General features: G+C 40.9%; 1 protein-coding gene across 5 annotated transcripts in view; it reads left to right on the top strand.

The window, feature by feature from the left end:
* Positions 1 to 2,138: 2,138 nt before the first annotated feature.
* The window catches only part of RHBDD1 (rhomboid domain containing 1), a 145,834-nt gene continuing 128,715 nt past the window's right edge, over positions 2,139 to 19,257 (top strand). For 2 of the 5 annotated variants that reach the window (XM_023557828.2, XM_064286618.1), the window contains exon 1: positions 10,431 to 10,517. The gene's annotated coding sequence lies outside the window, so the exon portion shown is untranslated. Of the gene's footprint in view, positions 2,251 to 10,430; positions 10,518 to 19,257 lie in introns of those variants that run through there. The other 3 variants (XM_023557826.2, XM_023557827.2, XM_003417887.4) reach the window with 3 other exon arrangements.

Genomic DNA, 19,257 nt, shown 5'->3' with positions numbered 1-19,257 from the left:
TTCTGTTTCTATACAAGAACCATGTTTTAGGAAGCCTCACTTAAATCAGATGGCTTAATCCCAGTTATCGTTGCCTCTCCTGCACACCTTTGGTAAACTAGAAAAGCATTTAGATCATTAGGCATGTCTTAGACATACTGCACAATGTGCATAACGTTGCTTTTTCTCATGATTAAGATACATGACGATTTTCCAGCTTTTAAGAATCACCTTACAGGGTAACATAAAAATTTCATACCTTTTATGTTCGAAGAACTTATTCTTGCATTAATTCCCTGGTATTTTTAGCCTCGCCTCAATGAAAGGACGCTGCTGACTGCCCCATATGTTAATGTCTAAGTATGTAATTATTATTCAAGTGATGCTTGTCAACGTAAATAGGGCTTGAGCATGATACAGCATGCTAATTTCAATAGGACATTAAAAAAAAATCCAGTCTTACTCAATGAATCATATAGGACAAAAGGTCATTTTTAAAAAGCAGAATTTTTCTGTCCTTCATGTCCATAAAATCTTTCACTGATATTTGAAATCGGATATAAGTGCCTACATATAGTTTTAATCGCTCTATATAATTACATTTATATGAAATTACTGACTTAAGACTTCTTGATTTGTGGCCCTCTTAAGATCATCCCTGTATTTGATGTATTATGATTAGGATAAGAAAAATGATGTAATTACAGAAAGGTGCAGTGTATATTAAGAGAGTAGAAGGTAGGATTAGAGTTGAATTCATGCATATGATCATGGATCAGAAAGTTGAGACCCCTGCCCTCTGAGAAGTTATATTTATTTTTTTCCTGGGAAAACACAAAATGTTTCCATACGCAATTCACCGTCTTTATTTTTTCCAGTTCAGTTGACATCCTATTTCCAGGAATACAGTTTCTCCTCGTCAGTCAAGCTTCCTGATCAGCATCCTGCTTTTAGAAGAATAGGGGAATTTTTATAAAATCCAAGGAATATATACTTGCAATTTGATAATTTTCTCTTTTACTGGAAAGTCTGTTATATACCCTGTACAGAAGCCAAATTTTCATTTAAATTTCAAATTCCAAAATAAACATTTCTATAAATAGTGGCTGAGTGTGACTAGTTCTTCCAATACACAATAACACAGCAACAAAGATAATCAAAAAACTTTTTGATTTGGGTTTTGCTGTAGTAGACTAGCTGAACTCCGATTTCCAATAAACATGGAGCAGCATAAAACTACCATCTCCTGCGTTTACATTCTTCCTTGTAAAAAGCAATTTTTCTCCTAGTTGTAACAAAATTTTCTATCAAATAGTAAGCTGCGTTTTTTCCGTATCGTATGAAAAAACACAGCATTCCAATATTTAACTTAACCTGACACCTACAACTGAACATGAAACTTGTTCCACAGCAGAAACAGAAAATTAAAATGTCATCAAACGACACACCAAAAGACCTAACACATAAAGTTCTTGTAATAGGCAAGCAGATTAAGAAATGCAGCCTCGGACCTAAACTCTGAGGAGTGAAAGGTACACCCATGACCCTGTTTGGCTGGCTTCGTTCACAAGCCGCTACTGCTGAACAGCTCTCACGCTGGCTGTTGATAACTCATGGGGGTTGGTGCTTGTCTCTCGCACCACCCACTTCACAGGCGTTATCTGAGAGCTCCACGCTGCACCAGCCCCCGACCTGGAGCCTGGGCTGGGCCAAGGGCAGAGCTTGTCTGCGGCGCCGGGGCCAGGACACGGGGGCCTGCCGGCCGCGAGGACACAGCTCCCGGCGTGCCCCGCGCGGCCCACTTTCTCCCCACGTCGAGCCCAGAACGCGGGCCATTCCTACGCTTTACGTGTGATAGGCGACCAACTTATGACAGGAAGTAGCATTATCCACGTTCCACACGGAGCTCTGAGGCTGAGTAGTGGGTGTGAGCTCTCCTCATTGCGCCCGGCCCCCGACCTTCCTCCGCTGCCCCCTCAGGGCCTCTCCCAGGCACGACCGAGGCACGCGCCCAGTAGGCCTAGCCCGCGGCGAGGAGAGGGCGGGCGTGCACAAATAGACTGGGCATGCGCCGTGGCCGCGTAGTCCGCTTTACGGCCTCGCTTCACCGCCCCCTCAGCTACGCTAGTGGCCTCGCGAGGCCGTCCACGCCTCTACCCTGCTCCCCCCTCAGGCGGTGAGGAACGGGAGCGTCTTGGTTCGATGGCCCGAGCGTGATGACGCACGTACGTGCGAACGAAGACGTGGAGACGCAAGCAAGCTGTCCCGAGTGTGAGTTTCCGCGTCTGTTTGGCTGCGGTCCTGCTGTCGGCTCTGAGCGGTGTTTTTTCCGTGGCCGCGGATGCCGGCGGCGGGCCGGGAGCAGCGGTGCCGCGGGCTGCGCCTCCCGGGGGCCGCGGCGGGGGCGGGGTGGGGCGCAGCGTCCTCTTCCGGGACACTTTAAACAGGCCTAGAGCGGGGGCAAGTGGAGCCCTGGTTGCGCAGTCGTTAAGAGCGCGGTTGCTAACCCAAAGGTGGGCAGTTCGAATCCACCAGCTGCTCCTTGAAAACCCTTTGGGGCAGTTCTGCTCTGTCCTGTAGGGTCGCTATGAGTCGGACTCGACCCCGCGGCAACGGTTTAGAGTGGGGAGGGCGTTGCCTGGAGCGAGACAACTGGTGGCCCTCGACCCCCTCCTCTCCGTCGTATCCCTGCTCCAGGCTGCACCTCGTCGGGAACGAGAGGGACTGGGAGGGTGAAGTTGGCCTTGTGGGAGTTGTAGAAGATTCCCTGTGAAAGCAGGAGGTCTAAAGTTAAACCTTGCAGTTTCAGGCGCTCTCGGGACAGTATATTTCTGTGAACAAGTGAGTGACAAACAAGAATAAGTTCAGTAGTGGTATTTCTCATAATAGGCGACAGAAAATTCGCCTAAGTGAATTTAAGCCTTTTCTGCCCAAATATTAAAAACCTTTTGATAGATATCTCCCAAAACACTTGTTTATCTAAATGGAGCGTAAACTTTTTGGAAGACTCGGTTACTGTGAAAATAAGTTATTGCGCGTAGTCATGATTAAGGCATCCAGGTTCACTTTGCGATACCCTCAAACGTTGCCTTAAATTGTTTTTTAGTTTTTCTTTTTTTGGTCGAGTTTCTCTCATTTGTATGTTATTTTTTGCTGCTTCCAATAAACATTAAAAGCTTCTACCCTGTTACTAGCCTAGTGTGGCTTGGGAAGCAAATAAAATTGGTTCCTAAAGTGTCCCAGGGCAGTTACCATCAGCATCATATGGGAAGTTGTGGGAAATGCAGTTTGGGCTATTAATCCAGACAGAATCAGAAATCTATTTCTACAGACCCTTTGGTCCCAATGCACCTGGGCACTAAAGTTTGAGAGCTATTGGCTTAGTGATTAAGAACACCCGTTGTAGGAGTCACAGTAGGGAATTTGAATCCAGGTGAAGAATTTCCTAGATGTGGAACCTTGGACGAATTACTTAAATAGTGCTTTATAGGGCTACAAGTATTCAGTGAGAAGGTGTACAAAAAAAAAAAAAAAATGTTATTGAATTTGTTTGAACTGCATAAAAGTACGTAGATTGTACTGGAAGGATTCTTCCTTAGGGTAGGTACTAGTGGTATTGCGCAGATTCTACCCCTTGCCATCGAGTTAATTCCGACTCACAGCAACCCTATAGGACGGAGGAGAACTACCTCATAGGGTTTCCAAGGGGTGGCTGGTGGATCCCAACTGCCGACCCTTTGGTTAGCGTCTGAACTCTTAACCACCGCGCCACCAGATATTTGTTGTTAGGTGCCGTTGAGTCAGTTTTACCTCATAGCAACCCCATGTACAACAGAGTGAAACACAGCCCTGTCTTGTGCCATCCTCATTATTGTTATTATGCTTGAGACCATTGTTGCAGCCACAGTGTGAATCCATCTCCTTGAGGGTCTTGTTCTTTTTCACTGACCCTCTACCAAGAATGGTGTCCACGGTATATTCAGTATTCTTCACCACAGTTGTAATTCAAAGGCATCAATTCTTTGGTTTTCCTTATTCATTGTCCAGCTTTCACGTGTATATGAGGCAATTGAAAACACCATGACTTCGGTCAGGAGCACCTTAGTCCTCAAAGTGACATCTTTGCTTTTTGATAGTTGAAAAAGATTTTTTGCAGCATATTTGCCCAATGCAATGTGTCCTTTGATTTCTTGACTGCTGCTTCTATGGGCACTGACTGTGGATCCAAGTAAAATGAAATTCTTGAGGACTTCAACCTTTTTCCATTTATCATGATGTTGCTCATTGGTCCAGTTGTGAGGATTTTTGTTTTCTTTATGTTGAGGTGTAATCCATACTGAAGGCTGTGGTCTTTGATCCTCATTAGTAAGTGCTTCAGGTCCTCTTCAGTTTCAGCAAGCAGCGTTCTGTCATCTGTGTAATGCAGGTTGTTAATGAATCTTCATCCAGTCCTGATGCCCCATTCTTCAGTCCAGCTTCTGAGATTATTTGCTTAGCATGCAGATTGAAAAAGCATGGTGAAAGGATGCAACCCTGACTGACACCTTTCCTGACTTTAAACCACACGGTATGCCCTTGTTCCATTTGAACGGCTGCCTCTTGATCTGTGTACAGGTACTTCATGAGCACGATTAAGTGTTCTGGAATTCCCATTCTTCACAGTGTTGTCTATAATTTGTTATGATCCACACAGTCAAATGTTTGCATAGTCAGTAAAGCACAGGTAAACAACTTTCTGGTATTGTCTGCTTTCAGCCAGGATCCATCTGACATCAGCAGTGATATCCCTGGTTCCACGTCCTCTGCTGAATCCAGCTAGAATTTCTGGCAGTTCCTTGTCGATGTACTGCTGCAGCCACTTTTGAATGATCTTCAGAAAAATTTTACTCACATGTGATATTAATGATATTCGATAGTTTCTGCATTTGTTGGATCACCTTTCTTTGGAATAGGCATAAATACGAATCTCTTCCAGTTGGTTGGCCAGGTAGCTATCTTCCAAATTTCTTGACGTAGATGAGTGAGCACTTCCAGCGCTATATCCGTTTGTTGAAACATCTCAGCTGGTATTCCATTAATTCTTGGAGCCTTGTTTTTCACCAATACCTTCATGCAGTTTGGACTTCTTCCTTCAGTACCGTTGGTTCTTGATTATATGCTACCTCCTGAAATGATTGAATGTCGACCAATTCTTTTTGGTACAGCGACTGTGTGTGTTTTCTCCATCTTCTTTTGATGCTTTCTGGGTCTTTCAGTATTTTGCCCATAGAATCCTTCAGTATTGCAACTCGAGGCTTGGATTTTTTTTTTTTTGTTCCCAGTTCTTTCAGCTTGAGAAATGCTGAGCTTGTTCTTCCCTTTTGGTTTTCTAACTCCAGGTCTTTGCCCGTTATGTTACTTTACTTTGAAATCTTCTGTTCAGCTCTTTTACTTTATTATTCCTTCCATTCACTGTAGCTACTTGACATTCAAGAGCAAGTTTCAGAGTCTCTTCTGACATCCATTTTGGTCTTTCTTTCCTGTCTTTTTAATGACCTCTTGCTTTCTTCCAGCATGACATCCTTGATGTCATGCCACAGCTCACCTGGTCTTCAGTCATTAGTGTTCAAAGTGTCAAATCTATTCTTGAGATGGTCTCTAAACTCAGGTGGGATATACTCATGGTTAGACTTTGGCTCTTGTGGACTTGCTCTGATTTTCTTCAGCTTCAGCTTGAACTTAATGTGAGCACTTGATGGTCCATTCTGCAGTCGTCGGTCCCTGGCCTTGTTCTGACTGATGATATTGAGCTTTTCCATTGTTTCTTTCCACAGATATAGTTGATTTCATTCCTGTGTATTGCATCTGGTGAGGCCCACGTGTATAGTCACTGTTTATGTTGGTGAAAAAAGGTGTTTGCAGTGAAGAAATCTTTGGTCTTATAAAATTCCATAATGTGATCTCTGGCATCGTTTCTGTCCCCAAGACTGTGTTTTCCAACTACCAGTCCTTCTTTGTTTCCAACTTTCGCATTCCAATCACTAATAATTATCAATGCCTCCCAGTTGCATGTTCAATCAATTTCAGACTGCAGAAGTTGGCAAAAATCTTCAATTTCTTCATCTGTGGCCTTAGTGATTCGTGCATAAATTTGAATAATAGTCATTTTAACTGGTCTTCCTTGTAGGTGTATGGATATTATTCTACTGCTGACAGTGTTGTACTTCAGGATAGATCTTAAAATGTTTTCTTTGACGATGAATGCAATGCCATTCTTCTTCAATTTGTCATTCCCAGCATAGTAGACCATATGATTGTCTGATTCAGAATGGCCAATACCAGTCCATTTTCAGCTCACTAATGCCTAGGGTATTGATGTTTATGCGTTCCATTTCATTTTTGACGATTTCCAATTGTCCTAAATTTAGACTTTGTACATTTCACGTTCCAATTATTAATGGATGTTTGCAGCTGTTTCTTCTCATTTTGGGTCTTGCCACATCAGCAAATGAAGGCCCTGAAAGCTTGATCCCATCCACGTCATCAAGGTCAACTGTTCTTTAAGGAGGCAGCTCTTCCAGCTTTCTTTTGAGTGCCTTCCAACCCGAGGGACTGATCTTCTGTCACTATATTAGATAGTGTTCCGCTGCTATTAATAAGGTTTTCACTGGCTAATTCTTTTTTTTCAGAAGTAGGCCATCAGGTCCTTCTTCCTAGTGTATGTTAGTTTGGAAGCTCCGCCGAAACCTGTCTGCTATGGGTGACCCTCCTGGTATTTGAATACTGATGTCATAGCTTCCTGCATCTCAGCAACACGCAAGCCCCCACGATATTACAAACTGACAGGCATATGGGGGCCAGATATTAGAGGGCATTTTATTTATTTTTTTCTGGATTCTCAGCTCTGGATAGTCAAAGTTGTTGGGTGCCGAATACTCAGTTAAAAGTTATAGCAGTATGTAACTTATTGTGGCTGTCATAGTTTTTAAGAATAACATTATTTGTAACCATGTTAAAGTGTAGTTTTTAATTCTTTGGCTTTCTGGTCTCTTTTACTTAGTTATCCCTTTCTCTGACCCAGAATTTGGTAAAAAAGGTATGGTGGATAACTGATCAGAGGTAAGCAGTAGGCTTTGAGTAGGTGATATGGAGCAGTGAATTACAAGCAAGAGACGAGGCTGAAGATATTCTTATCCTTCTTATATGTCATACAGCTCCATGATAGCAAACCATATCAAACCAAACCTGCTGCCGTCAAGTCAATTCCAACTCATAGTAACTCTGTAGGACAAAGTGGAACTGCCCCATAGGGTTTTCAGGGAGTGGCTGGTGGATTCCAACGGCCAACCTTTTGGTTAGCAGAAGTAGCTCTTAACCACTGTGCCACCGGGGCTCCCATGATAGCAGGGAAGGCCTCATACCCACCCTCTGTACCTCCATTTTCTGGATGGGTCACAGGAGTTAATTAGATGTGCCCTCAAACTGCTGTTTTTTCAGTTTGCCAACTGCACTGTTTTCTCACAACTTTTCCCTCTGTTTTCAGCAGGCCAGTGTGGAAGGAGAAGAAAAAAAATTTAGGATTTGAAGCAGATGCAAAAGCCTAGACTCATTCCAATGTTGAGAAAAGTCAGTGCCATACTGTGGCCTAAGCAGCACGTCACTCTGACTAGAGCACGCTGCTCCTGAGGCCACGTCATGGCTCCTGGAAAATGCGAGTAAGGGAGTTTTCAGATAAACAAGGGTCACTTTGGCTATCAGCTTCTGTAAATGATCTGTTAACCCTGTTGTGGGCTGTTGAGCCCATTCTGACTCCATAGCGACCCCATGTCACCAAATTAATGCTGTCCCATCATGAAGCAGTTGTGTTTCAAAGGTTCCAAACTTTTCTTCTCTGTGTCTTAGAAATCAAAAACCGAACCCTCTGCCATCGAGTCGATTCTGATTCATAGTGACACTTACCTTTAGGTTAGCAGTCCGGTACCCTAACTGCTGTGCCACCAGGGCCCTTCCTGTGTCTGAGAGGCGCACCTGTTACTGTGGCTATGGGTCAGGCTGACTTTCCTTTGAATCCTGCCCCTGCTAAGTACTGGTTGTGTTCATTAGACAAGTTTCCTCCTTCCAGCCTTCACTTTCTCTTCTATAAAGTAGAGGCTATAGGGTGTGCCTACTTCAGGCCATAGAATTAAGTGAAATAATGTACAAAACCTGTCTACCAGGTGTTAGACATAGAGGCTCAATAACTGTTGCGTGTTAGGAAGAGAAAAAAGATACGAATCACCTCCAGCCTAACTTCTCCACCCCATTTATTGCCTCATGGTATTTCTATAAATGAAGTAATTTTGCTGTTACTTAAGTGCACTGCTTTTCTTTTGAAATGATGAAGGATATTGAAGTGAAGAAGCTTTCACATTGTTGTGAATAAGAGAAAACAAACACTAGGGGAAAGTTCCAACTCTGAATGCAGTAGCAAAGCACTGTCTTCACTTTTATCATCACAACAGAACAACTTCTGTAAATTGTTTTGGGTGTTTACTAGAAGGTCAAGGTCAGGGGATGATTAATACTCTTTTATTTTCAGTTAGTAAATGGGAACAGTCAGCTATAGGAGTTGCTGTGTTACTAGGAGATGCGGCAGCCCTGGAAACCTACATCAGAATATTAGAAAACGCTGGTAGCCCCGAGCTCGTTACTATATTTCAGTATGGATGCTTAATGATAGCGAAGTGAAAAATTTCATGTCCCATTTTTAAGACCAGTGATACAAATCTCTTGTATCTATTTTTGTGAATGTGTATATTTTATATTATTATATGAACATGGAAAATACTTGAAAATATTCTGAAACAGTTGCTGTCAGTTGATTCCCACTTATGGTGACACCAAGTGTGTCAGAGTAGAACTGTGCTCCATAAGATATTTAATGGCTAATATTTTGGAATTAGAAGGCCAGGATTTCTTCCAAGGTGCCTCTGGGTGGACTCGAACTTCCAGCCTTTCAGTAGCAGCTGAAGTGCGTTAACTCTTTGTACCATCCGAGGACTCCATAGTACTAGGCCATAAGTTTTGTTACTTGGCAGTGAGTTGTAATATGGGAGGGATCAAGTATGGGAGGAATTGATTGTGCATTTACGTAAAGCATGTGTATGTAAAAATCCTTTAAAAAACATGTAAAAGATAGAAACAAGTTTTTAAAAAGAGAGATTTCCTTTTATGTTGCAGTTAGAGTCATCTAATGAGTGTTCTTCAAATTTTTAGTAGGAACCCTCTTAAAGGAAATCATTCCTCTTAAACAAAACCATGCTGTGCAGGTCAGGAGCTGAGGGCTCTAGTGGAAGTGAGGTTAAAGGACAGGCCCTGCCTGCTGACACTCCTCTGAAACCTTGGAGACTGTACCCAGCTGTGTCCAGAAAACCTAGAGTTCTCGAGAATGCAGCGAGACACCTCGTCTGCTTAAAGAAATCCCCTGGAGAACTATAACAAAAAAGCAGTGGCATTAAGAATTCTTGCAAGTGGGATTCACAAACTTGTTCTGAAGACAAATCCTGAGGTTTACAGCAATGTCACCATGTGTATGGCTTCTCATGCAGGGGAGTGAGCGATTATTAAAAAAAAAATCCTTCCTGCAATCTGACCCGTAGTTTACAACAGAGGATTCCATGTTCATTTTAAAATGCATCCTTTTTTTTTTTTTTTTAAGCTCCTCTAAGTTGTGACAGCTGTATCACTATTAAAAGCTATTTAGTATTTTAACTGACTGTTGCTTAGCATTACAAAAGACTCTGGGAGAAAGAAAGGAAGAGTAATGAAAATGCGTTACTTGTGTTTACCTGCGTTACATGTGTTTAGGGTCCCTTTGTTTTTTTTGTTGTTGTATGAAAGCAGCTGGTTTGGATTTATGTGGTAAAGTATTTTTAAATAGTTAATTTTTAGTTAATAATGAGCTTTCATAAGAAAAATAATTATAAATGCTCAGTATTTGTTAGATTGTTATTAACAGTGGTAGTGATAATATTACGGTGTCTTTTTTTTTTTTTTTTCCACACATTGAGGAGGGTTTCCTGGTGACAGCTGGGGTGTGGGGGAGGGGGAGTCACTTCAGTCAGCCAGCTGCCCTGTGCAGTCACGATGGCGCTGTTTCAAAGCCTGTGGATAATTTTGGCTGTATTCCTAAAAGAAAGTGGATTGGATTTCTGGGAAGCAGTAAATAGTGTGCAAGAGCCCTTTGGGATCTAGATGATAGCCAACTAACAATGTGTGTGTTCAAGTTTGTGTGTTGGGTAATTCACCGTCTAGTTTCTTGGACATTGTACATGCACATCATAATTATAAAGCAATAAAACCAAGTTCCTGGGGGTAGGAGGGAAAGGCTCATTACTTTATGGATTGGAAGGGGGAACGGAGAGCAAACTATGGAGGTGTGCGATGTTATCACATAATATTGCTATTTTCTTTATTCTTCACAATCACCCTAGGAAGTAAGTGGAATTTTTCCCATTTATGGATAAAGAAATGGAAGCTCAGCAGGATTGATGATATGAATTGCCCAAGGCCACATACTGGTAAGTGAGGACATCGATATTTGACCCCAGATCTTCTGGCTTCGATTCCAGGAATGTTGTCATTATATCAACAGCTGTCTCTGTGTGGCGTTAACTTGCTTATGCATTTTTAATCCAAAGTCACACTATTAGGATAACTATGAATGAAATTTAGGTACATAATATAATCACTTCAATTTTATATAACTAATATATAGGGGTGTGTATGTGTGTGTGTGTGTTGCCAGCTGCTGACAATTTTTTTTTCCTTGAGGAAAAAGTCTCTCGGGCAACACTGAAAGAAATTTCACAACATTCATTAGGTTGTAAATCCCAAGTATTTGTAGTTTTGTAACGAATCTGTTGTGATTCTAAATTTGAACAAATGTAGGAATAAATATTGGGCACACTGCCCATGTAGTCCCTTTCTGCACAGGAAGTTATTCAAGGAGATTTCTTCTTCCTTTCAGGGCATGTTAATTTTTATTAATACAGGTTCTTTTAGCTTTTAAATTTCCAGCCCATAGCTGTTATGTCCAGGAGATGATGACTTAAATCCTTTTATTCTGTGAGATGGCCCCACTGCTTTTCCTTACGAGTTTTCAGGAGTCGTTGCATCTCCCTTCCCATTGTCTACAGGATAATACCCCCCCTGGAGTATTTTCTTTCTTTCTCTCCCACAACCTGCACAACATATTTAAGATATTTGACACATTATGTACCTATATGTAGTTGTGTGTCAGTGAGCCAATTCTGACTCACAGTGACTCTATAAGACAGAGTGGAACTGTTTCCAAGGGTGTAATCTTTATGGAAGCAGATTGTCACACCTTTCTCCTGTGGAGTGGCTGGTGAGTTCAAACTGCTGACTTTTTGGTTAGCAGCTGAGCAATGTAACCATTGCGCCATCGGCTCCTTAAGGATATAACTTGGAGAGGACTTTTCCTTATTTATCAGAAGTTGCTGTGCTGCTCTTAGCCTTAGTTTTGTGCACTCCTCCTCTTTAAGAGTAGCATACCACTTGTATCAGGTGGACACTTGAGACTGTGTTGGCATCTCCTGTCTGGAGGGGAGATGGGAGGGTAGAGAGGGTTAGAAACTGGCAAAACGGTCACAAAAGGAGAGACTGGAAGAAGGGAGCGGGCTGTCTCATTAGGGGGAGAGTAAATGGGAGTATGTAGTAAGGTGTATATAAGCTTATATGTGACAGACTGACTTGATTTGTAAACTTTCACTTAAGCACAATAAAAATTATTAAAAAAAAGAGTAGCATACCTCTTGGAGACCTTTGAGATACTGTCTACTTAACCTCTGTATTTTGGTTTTCCTACGGGCTAAACTGTCCTATAGGGTCGCTATGAGTCAGAATTGACTCGATGGCAGTGGGTTAGAGTGTTATACTCAGTAGAATATGAGAGCTGGTGATTGTCAGAATACAAAACCCTAGGATTCTTGGTAGGGCTCTTTGATTACAAGTTAACTAAGTTGTACAGATGATGTATTCAAGAACAAGTAGTTTATTGTAAGTGCAGAAAACCCCATTGGGCAGTTCTTCTCTGTCACATGGGGTCACTGTGAGTTGGAATCAACTTGGCGGCCCCAACAACAGCAACAACATGCATAAACTCAGAATCTACAGAAAACCAAACCACCAGATATTGGTAAAGATCTGCAGCTAGGTGAGCTGTCAGAGTTTGGGTAGACTACGTAGATCTAGAAAGCTCTTCAAGGTATTGCTTGAAGGATCATCAGCTCCAAAAGATATCAGTCCTAGTGTACAAGTTCCAGATTCCAGGAAGAGTCTTTTATTCCAGCTGTGGTCACTATAGCCCTTGTATCAGTGTAGGAAAGGTCACTTTGATTGACAGTCTTCCAAGACCATATCCAGCGGGAGCAGAGAGTTCCTGTTACTCAAAAAATAAGATATTGACTCTGAGCAAGCAAAAACCTACCACCATTAATTTGTCCCCTACCACCTTAGAGCCCTGGTGGCGCAGTGGTTAAGAACTCGCCTGCCGACCAAAAAAGTCAGCAGTTTAAATCCATCAGCCACTCATTGGAAACCCTGTGGGGCAGTTCTGCTCTGTCCTATACCAAACCAAAAACCAAACCCATTGCTGTCGAGTTGATTGTGACTCATAGCGACTCCATGTGACAGAGAAGAACTGCCCCTGTAGGGTCACTCTAAGTTGGAATTGAGTCAATGGCTATGGAATTGGTTTGCATTTACTAAAAAAAAAAAAAAAATTTTTTTTTTTTTAATTCATGGACGTCCCAGGTTCTTTGTGGGAACATACACGTCTTTGAAGTGTGGTATGTTTTTTCTCCCCTGACTAGTTCTTGTGCTGGGATGATTTCAGCTATATAAATAATTCACAGAGATTAATTTTAGTGGAGGAGTTGGCTATCACTTTTTCATTGACTTCAGGTAGACAAAGAAATGTGATGTGGAGAAACATGAGAATGGAATTACTGAAATCCTCTTGAAGGGAGTGATCGTGGGATGCTGGCATGGCTACTCCCTGTGTGCTCCCTGGTTTAAGGACTTGGGTCTGAAGGGCTGTCAGTCGGAGAACTTTAATGAGCCCTCATTACGCTAAAACTTGTGGTCTGAGAGAGAAGAACCTGGCTCATGACTGATACTGGAAATCATAAGTGATGATGGATCAGAATTGGAGTTGGCACTAATTCACCTAGCTATGGAGCACAATTCAAGATTATATACAAAATCCAGTAGTTTCATTTTTCAGCCATTATTTTTCATGTATAAAGAAAGTCTGATCATTTCTGTTAAGACTGTATCACTTGAAAAAGGAGGGGGAAGCAAAAATTTTGCTAGCTGACATATTAGAGAGATTTTTTTTCTCCCCCTGTTATGGAGGTTCGTTAAATTCTCAAATCATCAGATAATCTTGACAGAAACTTGGAGATTTTATCATAAAATTTATTTTCATTAAAAAATCATTTTGGCTTACATGTGCCTTCCACATATCCCATCATACCCTTTAAAAAATGTGTGTAATTAAATCATGTGATACAATTAAAACATACAGGATCATGGAGAGCCTGGAACATTCTAATTGGTTACCATGTTATTAGAAAAATAGTTTACAGCTATTTAAAAAAAAATTTTTTTTAAAGTCTCAGTTTAATATTTTTTTAATTGTGCCTTAGGTGAAACTTTACAGAACAAATTAGTTTCTCATTCAACAGTTTATACACAAGTTGTTTTGTGACATCGATTGCAATCCCCCCGGTGTGTCAACACCCTCCACTTCCACACCCCAATTCCCTGTTTCCATCCATCCATTTTTCCTGTCCCTTCCTGCCCACTTGTCATTGCTTTTGGGCAGGTGTTGCCCTTTTGGTCTCGTGTACATGATTGAACAAAAGCACATTTTTCACATGTATCATTATTTGCATTATAGGCCTCTCTAATCTTTGGCTGAAGGGTGAACTTCGGGAGTGGCTTCAGACTATTTAAAAATCTTAAACCCTATTTTGTTTATATGGGTAAAAACACTCCCATTTCTATATATGTATATGTGATCCTTTATATGTTTGTCTTTGATAGGTACATAAATACATATATATACATGTATATATATACGTATAAAACCTCTGTCTCCACGAAATGCAAATAGGCCTACGTTATCTCCTTTTGCAGAAGAGAAAACTGGCAGTTAAATAACTTTGCCAAGGTCACATACATAGCTGGCATGTTGTAGCGCTCTTACAAAGATCATGCCCTTAACCACCTCTCCTACAGTGCATATATTAACGTTGCTAGCCCTGTGTATAATTTTGACAAAAAGGCTTGGACCGTTTCTTTTCCCAGAGCCTATCTGTTTACCCCCAGCTTCTTGACAACTTCTTTATGGTTTGAAACTGTTGAAATGTATTATATTATCCATCATCCTGGGCTCCTGTTTGCTGTGACTGTGGAAACAGCGCCTGTATTGCTGCCATGTGCCCTGTGAAGCCTTTTGTCCTTCATGTCTTAGAGCAGCGTGACAGCCTTTCATGTGGAATTCAGCATAAATTCAACAAAGCTGAGCGTTGCTTTCTAGGTGAAAAATAATTAAATGCTTTTAAAGATGTATTTGATTAACAGGAAGCTGATCTGTGTAAATTAATTATAACTGTAATGATGTCAGAGCCTTGTCTCCTGTTATTAACCAGGTAATTGACCAGAAGTTTGGAAGCTTATTGTAACTGACAGTAGTTTGACCTTGTATGCCGTCTGGAAGTGGAACATGCAGAAGGAATGTAAATGCAGTTTGTTCATCGCGCTTCATGTGTCGTTGGGGCATCTGATCTTGATTTCTTATTTTTATTTTTCCATTACTTCTTTCCTGAAATCAGTGGTCAAGGATTATATACTGGAACTGAATGTTATACTTATTTATCTAACTAAAAGCACCGAGCCAAACAGCAATGTTGTCTGTGTCCTCAGTGTGGCACATTTAGGACATACAGTCAGGTAAATAGGTGCCAGAATTAAATGAATATTGGTTTTAAATTCTGGTGAAGGGAGGTAAAACAGCTTTTGGTAGAGAAGACATAAAGGAGAAAAACAGGTGTATTTGATAGGTGGAGAGAGAATTTGTCACCTCTTTTTCTAACTTGTCCGAGAGAGTTAAGAGCATGTGAGGTTTTGAATATTTGAATGATGACAGCATCTAACGTTGGTGAGTTTGCTTAAAGAACAGGATTGTAGGAATAAGATGGAGCTCAGAAAAATCAGAGGTGGGAGTGAGATCATGGTGGCTAGCAACCAGCAGTTGCTGCTGTTGTTGTCAGGTGCCGTGGTGTAGGTCCCAACTCATAGCGACCCTGTGTACGACAGAATGAAGCACTGCCCAGTCCTGCACCGTCCTCACAGTCATTGTTATGCTTGAGCCCGTTGTTGCAGCCACTGTGTCAGTCCATCTCCTTGAGGGTCTTCCTCTTTTGCACTGACCCTTCACGGTATCAAGCACGATGTCTTTCTCCAGGGACTGATCTTTCCTGATAACATGTCCAAAGTATGTGAAATGTATTCTTGCCGTCTTTGCTTCTACGAAGCATTCTGGTTGTACTTCTTCCAAGACAGATTTGGAAGAGACAAAAGAGACTGAGAAAAATGGAACAGAATATCCAAGAACTGTGGAACAATAGCAAAAAATGTGACATAAGCATAACCAGAAGGAGACGAAAGAGAAAAAGGAGCAAAAGAAATACTTGAAGTAATAATGGCTGAGACTTTTCTAAAAAATAAAGGCTATTAATAATAAAAAAAGACAGTGGGATAGTAGATAGTAGATTTTTATCCACCTAGATGTTTTCAATTTGGAAAAATAAAATTTGGTAATGTCATGTGAGTTTTCCCACAGTTTTGGGATGTAGCATGGGGGCTGGTCCGTGAAATCCAAAATCTGAGGCCCATCACTTTTGAGTGTTTGTTTGAGTATCTGAAATCTTCACTGGATTGCTCAAAGATGTTGAGAACCGCCGGTATCTTTGCTTTAATAGGTGGCATCATGACCTCTATTCAGAGTTAGGTTAGAATTATTTAATTTTTTTCTCAGAAAGAGCTTTGGGTCTGTTCAAATATTAGAACAAGTACTCTGCTGAGGCAACAGAATTTTGTACCATTAGAAGTGGGGTGAGAAAACTTAGCTCAGGTGATTTTGAGATCAGGAGTTAACAAATATGTACCTCTCCCAGTGTAGAACTTTAATATGTATGTGTCACAACTGAACATTTGAGCATGACTGTTATTTCATGTGGAAACCCTGGTGGCGTAGTGGTTACATGCTACCCCTGCTAACCAAAAGTTTGGCAGTTGGAATGTACCAGGCTCTCCTTGGAAACTCTATGGGGTAGTTCTACTCTGTCCTGTGATGTCACTATGAGTCAGAATCGACTCGATGGCAAAAACGGGTTTGGTTTGGTTTTGGTTATTTCATGTGGTCTACCAGGAGTTTAGAGAAACTATCTTTTTAAATAGGGGAAATGCTAATTAAGGGGTGCTTGTGTTTTGTTTTGGAGCCTTGGTGGTGCGGTGGTTAAGAGCGTGGCTGCTAATGAAAAGGTCAGCAGTTTGAACCCACCAGCTGCTCCATGGAAACTCTATGAGGCAGCTCTACTCTGTCCTGTAGGGTCGCTATGAGTCAGAATCAACTTGATAGCAATGGATTTTGTGTTTTGTTGGGGGTGGGGATAGGCGGAGATGGCAAAGAAAGTATAGTAATTCTAGCTTGTCCTTGAACATCTCCACGTTAACACAGAAAAAGTAATAAGTACTCTATTATACACAGTCCTGTGAAATCCCATTTCTGTACAAGGTTTCCTCAACCATTACAAACATCACTTCAGTCTGTCCTGTGTACATTAACAGACCTGTGTGATTCGAGACCATAACACAGTTATTCTGCTTTTCCTTGTTGAGTTCCAGAATGTGCCACAGCCTTCTCAGTGTTTGACATTTCTTTAGGCAAAACTTGATGGAGACATTGGTCTTTACCTGAAGCTGCCATGTGGATGCGTTTTTTTTTTTTTTTTCTTTTTGTCACCTACCTAATGTAGATGGCAAGTTTTTGAACAACACCTTAGGCTTCTAGGTCAAAGTGGACTAAGCAAAGGCTGTTCAGCTATTGCAGTTATTATTTATTGATTTTTCACTAATCCATTGAAGAGAAACATTTTAAGATTTACCTCACATCAATACAGCAGAAACATTGTGAAGGGAAGAGAAAGTGTTTTCAACAAGGTGTGTTTTTGTTAAAGATCTAGTGAATTCGTAATTTTTTAAAAAAAAATTACCATGTTGTAAGATTGGTTCATTTTTCAGCAGCTTGTTTTTTCTCACTTATTATTACTTAAGTTAGTTTTAATTAAATTTTACACCATGTATTTCAAGTAGAGATTGAGCTGATAATGAAACATTGTTTAGGTCCCTTTTGTTGTTAGGTGCCGTGGAATCAGTACCAACTCATAGAGACCCTATGTGCAGCAGAAGGAAACACTGCCCAATCCTAGGCTGTCCTCAAAATTGTTATGTTTGAGCACATTGTTGCAGCCAGTGTGTCAGTCCATCTTATCCAGGGTCTTTCTTTTTTCCTACCCTCTACTTCACCATTTTTTTTTTTTTTTCACTTCACCAAGCATGATGTCCTTCTCCAGGGACTGGTCCCTCCTGATAACGTGCCCAAAGTACATGAGTCGAAGTCTCTCCATTTTCATGTCTAAGAAGCTGTATTTCTTCCGAGACAGATTTGTTCATTCTTCTGGCAGTCCATGGTATATTCAATATTCTGTTCTTTGCCAACACCGTAATTCAAAGGCATCAGATCTTCAGTCTTCCTTTTTCATTGTCTAACTTTCGCATGCATATAAGGCAATCGAAAATACCATAGCTTGGGTCAGGTGTACCTTAGACCGCAAAGTGACATCTTTGCTTTTTAACACTTTAAAGAGGTCTTATGCAGCAGGTTTGCCCAGTACAGCGCATTGTTTGATTTCTTGACCGCTGCTTCCATGGGTGTTGATTGTGGATCCAAGTAAAATGAAATCCTTGACAACTTCAGCCTTTTCTTTGTCTATTCTGATGTTGCTTATTGGTCCAGTTGTGAGGATTTTTTTCTTCATGTTGAGGTGTAATCCATACCGAAGGCTGTAGTTTTTGATCTTCATTAGGAAGTGCTTTAAGTCTTCTTCGCTTTCACCAGGCAGGGTTGTGTTCCCTTTCAGTTGTTTTAAAAAAAATCCTCTCAAACTTCAGTTTACCCTATAGGAAGCATTTGCATGAAAGAAAAGTAGTTCATCTCTCACTAAGGATTTCTAGTCTAGTGACTTAAGTTAAAAAATATGAACGGCTAAACAGAATGTTGAACATTTTTCTGACCTGTCTCCAAATCGCTATGAGTCGGAATTGACTTGATGGCAAATTTCAGCTGGAATTTGAAAAAGAGATTTTTATTTAACCACTTACAGCATTTGAGGCATTTGCTATAATACACTGTGGAAGTGTAAGGTTTAGCTTCGGATATGATATATGGAAAAGAGGGAAGGAGGGCCTCTTGTGTCTTAAAAACTCTAGGTCTGGTAGCTTAAAATCAGAAAGATTCAGCCTTTTGGTGTTATGGTGATAGTCTAACGCTTGTGTTGAGTTTGATGAGATGGTTTCTCAGTGTGGTTATAACGATGAAGTACGTGAGGTCAGAGGACCATTGTAGTAATGGAGATCTCAGCAGTCTTCAAATGGGGAAATACTCTCAATTCCCAGTTTCTTTTGTTACAATCCAAGTTGTAGGTATTTCAGTGAGTAGATACTGGAATGTAATTACTGAGAGTGTCACGATATTCATAAAAACTGGATTCCCATTATCTTCTTAATGTAATTTGATTCCAGTTTTCATTTTTTATTCATGAAGTCAGTTTTCATTCATTTGATTGTCCTCATCTCTTTGTGTCTCGGCCTTTCATGTGAAATGAGAAAACAGAGAGTCCTACTCTGATTCCCTTTAATTTTATCATTCATGTAGCTCATGAAGCCATTTAATATTTAGGTGGCCAGAAAAATGTCATTTATGTGGGACTTGTCATCAAACGATTATGGTACTCTGATGCAGATTCCACACTGTACCCCCAGGACTTTCTGTTTACCAACCATCTCAGGTAGATGATGAACTCTGGTAAACTGAACACGGTGTAATGATGTGAAACCATACCATCTGCTAGTACATTTATGTTTAGAATATTAAGTTTTTAAAAGCAT

This window comes from Loxodonta africana, chromosome 6 (genome assembly GCF_030014295.1).
Source record: "Loxodonta africana isolate mLoxAfr1 chromosome 6, mLoxAfr1.hap2, whole genome shotgun sequence".
In the NCBI taxonomy this organism is placed as follows: domain Eukaryota; kingdom Metazoa; phylum Chordata; class Mammalia; order Proboscidea; family Elephantidae; genus Loxodonta; species Loxodonta africana.
This window is presented reverse-complemented; position numbering and strand designations above follow the sequence as displayed.